Source organism: Lotus japonicus, chromosome 5 (genome assembly GCF_012489685.1).
Source record: "Lotus japonicus ecotype B-129 chromosome 5, LjGifu_v1.2".
NCBI classification, from domain to species: Eukaryota; Viridiplantae; Streptophyta; class Magnoliopsida; order Fabales; family Fabaceae; genus Lotus; species Lotus japonicus.
Genome location: NC_080045.1, coordinates 59,611,189 through 59,615,419, shown reverse-complemented (window position 1 = coordinate 59,615,419; position 4,231 = coordinate 59,611,189). Strand labels below are relative to the sequence as shown.

The following is a 4,231-nucleotide window of genomic DNA, read 5'->3' as shown; positions in this document are numbered from 1 at the left end:
GAAGAACCAACCTTTCGCTTGGACAGAGGATTGTGAACAGAGTTTCCAGGATATGAAGGAGCGCTTGACGACCGCGCCAGTTCTGACTTTACCACAAGAGGAGGAACCCTACGAGGTTTACTGCGATGCTTCGTACCAAGGTTTGGGTTGTGTGTTGATGCAACACCGAAAGGCTGTGGCTTATTCTTCAAGGCAGTTGAAGATACATGAGCGGAACTATCCTACGCATGATTTGGAGTTAGCGGCTGTGGTATTTGCACTCAAGATTTGGAGGCACTATCTTTATGGGAGCACTTTCACTGTTTTTAGTGATCACAAGAGCCTGAAGTACCTGTTCGATCAGAAGGATCTGAATATGAGACAAAGGCGTTGGATGGAATTTATCAAGGACTATGATTTCACTTTGTTGTACCACCCAGGAAAAGCAAATGTTGTAGCAGACGCACTGAGTCGCCAGACAATTCATGTTTCATCGCTGATGATTAAGGAATTGGAACTTATCGAGACTTTTCGCGACCTCAGTTTGGGTATGCAAGTGACACCTGGAAAATTGAGCTTTGGGATGGTGACGATCACTAGTGATTTTCTGAACGAGATCAAGGTGAAGCAACTGTTAGATGAGGAGCTGATCGAGAAACGGAACTTGATCATATTGGGAAAAGCGCCGGATTTCGAGGTAGGAACCGACAACATTCTGCGTTGCAAAGGACGTGTCTGCGTGCCATTGGACATGGAGTTGAGAAGGATGATCCTTGACGAAGGTCACAAGAGTAGATTGAGTATTCATCCGGGATCGACAAAGATGTACCAAGATCTAAAGTTGAATTTCTGGTGGCCAGGAATGAAGAAGAATGTAGCAGAGTATGTGGCGGCATGTCTGACATGTCAGAAGGCGAAGATAGAACATCAAAAGCCTGCGGGTATGTTACAGTCACTTGATGTGCCGGAGTGGAAGTGGGACAGTATCTCTATGGATTTCGTGGTAGCTTTGCCAGCTACGAGGAAGAGATTTGATTCCATTTGGGTCATTGTGGACCGTCTGACGAAGTCAGCACATTTCATACCGGTGAAGACCACGTTCAATGTGGAGGCACTTGCAAAAGTGTATGTCGCTGAGATTGTACGACTTCATGGAGTACCCTCGAGTATTGTTTCTGACAGAGATCCGAAGTTTACTTCGCATTTCTGGAAGGCCTTGCACGAGGCGCTTGGCACGAAGTTGAGGTTGAGCTCTGCCTATCACCCTCAGACGGATGGGCAGACAGAGAGGACGATACAGTCATTGGAAGACTTGCTGCGAGCCTGTGTACTGGATAGTCAAGAAAGATGGGATGAGCTGTTGCCGTTGATCGAATTTACTTATAACAACAGTTTTCATGCTAGTATTGGAATGGCACCTTATGAGGCTTTGTATGGGAGGAGATGTAGAACTCCTTTATGTTGGTTTCAAGATGGCGAACATCTTCTCGTTGGACCTGAATTAGTACAACAGACTACTGAGAAAGTAAAACAAATACAAGAGAAGATGAGGACGTCACAGAGTCGACAAAAGAGTTATGCTGACACACGTCGGAGAGAACTGGAGTTCGAGGCGGGAGACCATGTGTTTCTTCGCGTGACACCAACTACCGGAGTGGGAAGGGCGATAAAGTCGAGGAAGCTGACACCGAAGTTCATTGGACCATATCAGATTATCGAGCGAGTCGGTAAAGTAGCGTATCGGATTGCGTTGCCACCATTTCTGTCCAAGATTCATGATGTGCTACACGTGTCACAATTAAGGAAATATATTCCTGATCCCTCTCACATCATCAAGGAAGATGACATCCAACTTAGAGACAACTTGTCTTTTGAAGTGGCACCAATGAGGATTGAGGAACGTAGGATCAAGCAGTTGAGGAACAAGCAGGTTCCTCTGGTAAAAGTGATTTGGAACCAAGTCACGGGCGATGCTACTTGGGAACTAGAAGAGAAGATGAAGGAACAGTATCCGGAACTCTTCACTGAGCCTTAAATTTCGAGGACGAAACTTTCTTTTTGGGGGGTAGTATTGTAAGACCCAAAATTTTAGAATTAAATAGATAAATGATTTCCAGCTCACGCATAGGATTCTGTGTAAGCGTGAGAGGAACTTGACTCGTGTTTAATGTTTGGATTAATATTAAGAAGAGGAAAGTTCAGGAAATGACTAAGAATAGTAACATAGTCGTTATAGGCTACGGCACGAGTTTCATTCATTTCTGCCTTAGGGCAAAACCGTTAGTAAACGACTAATTTGCACTTAAAGACACGATGGGAAACTAATTCCAAAAAATCTTCAGAGAAATGTTAGAACTTCTCTTAATCCTTCCATAATAAGCGTTTCGATACGAAACCCTGGAATTTACGAACACTCATTTCCGATACCGGGAGGTTTGCCGAAACTGAATCCCTGGTTTTTCTAGAGCTATTAAATTAACCTACGATGAAGACTTTTTCTATTCGGAGCTTCAAACGAAGATTCCACACGCGTACGCCCACTCTAATCGACGTTCCAAATCTTTCTTCAGAAGGAAGTTTCTGCATCCGAGGTCAAAATCAAAAAGTGCATAAAGTGCATTTTAAGCCGGTAAACATTAAAAAACAAGCCTCGAAAACCAAAAATCATACTGATATTTCTTTGAAGAATTAGAAGATTCAGCGGGAAGAATATCGTGTCTAAAATACGTTGGAATCAGTAGGAAAAATCGGAATCGCGAAATAATCATTTTCTCACGTTTTCAATTTCCTATAAATAGGACTTCAAAAAATGAAAAAAATCAAAAAAAAAAAAATCACACAACACACACACACGGCCGTGAACTTCTTGGAGGAAAGGAAGAGATTTGATTTTTTCCGGTTCTTGCCTGATCGTCGCTCTGTTCGTTGCTACGCGTAGGCCTCAAGGTTCACAACTTCCATGCCCAACTTCTACTCACGAAGGTAAGGGTAACTCAGTTTTAGAGTGTCTTTGAGTCTTGCATGCTTTTATCGCACTGCATGCGTTTGAGATGAAGATGTTTATATTGATTGACATTTAATTATGATTATTATGTTTGCTTATGTTGACTGTTTCTGAGGCTTGTGCCAAATGTTTTCTGAAGGCTTCGGCCGAGTAAACTTATTGAGACGTGTGTCTCCGTCTTCTGAGAGGCTTCGGCCGTTTACTGGTTTCTGTCATTGAACTGAGTTGGTATGCAATTAAATTGAGTTATGTTCGTTGATAATAGGAATAACATGTGGTTACTCCGAATTAATCATTGGTTTAGGGATTGTTGTTGTTAACTAACTTGGCATATAGGCTTTGGTCCTTAAGTGGCGATGAGGTGGGTGTGGTCCCACGTGATTGTCCCGTCTTTCGAGGCGCTATAAAGTGGCAATGAGGTGGGTGTGGTCCCGCGGGATTGTCCCATCTTTCGAGATGTTCTAAAGTGGCGATGAGGTGGGTGTGGTTCCACGGGATTGTCCCATCTTTCGAGATGTTCTAAAGTGGCGATGAGGTGGGTGTGGTCTCACGCGATTGTCCCGTCCGGAGTGGCGTAAAGTGGCAGTGAGGTGGGTGTGGTCCCGCGTGATTGTCCCGTCTTGAGAGACGTTGCTGATCGATCCATTTTGGTAGAAGCATATAGTTGCATTATAGGGAACTAACACCTGACCCTATGTTGTTGGATTTTAGTTATTGGTTTATTGATATCTGAATTGATATTATACTGTTGAAGTTTTTGATATTTGAATTGATGTTATATGTTAGGTTGTCGATATCCGAATTGATGTTATATGATTAGGTTGTTGATATATGAGTTTAGTTATGTTGCTGGTTTATTTACCATGATAGGTAGTTAAATTTGAATAGCATGATTTTCTCTTTCATACATGATAATTGTATGGAGTTAACCCTTTTCTATTTGCTATTTGTTGTTTGGGCGCTTAACGCTATTAGGCGATGGTGAGCCTTCCGCTGAAGCTTAGCTGTTCGAGTCGGAGACCGTGATCGTGGGCGGTCGAGTAGAGGTGGATGAAGCAGTTGCTTCTCCCTTTTTGGTGGACTATGTTTGAGTTTCTTTTTCCTTATGAAAACTCTGTTGTTTAAACCTTATTTCGCCACTGTTAAAGTGTGCGTACTTATTTTGGAAACTTGTTCATGATGATGTAAGACACTATTATTATTATGTCGGGAACGGGTTGTTGAATAAAGTCTATGTTATATATTCAA

The 4,231-nt window shown here is 42.6% G+C and overlaps 1 long non-coding RNA gene across 1 annotated transcript; it reads left to right on the top strand.

The window, feature by feature from the left end:
* Positions 1-2,325: 2,325 nt before the first annotated feature.
* LOC130720059 (uncharacterized) lies at positions 2,326-4,231 on the top strand. Its single transcript, XR_009012915.1, has 2 exons — positions 2,326-2,961; positions 3,959-4,231. It is a non-coding gene; the product is annotated as an uncharacterized LOC130720059 (long non-coding RNA).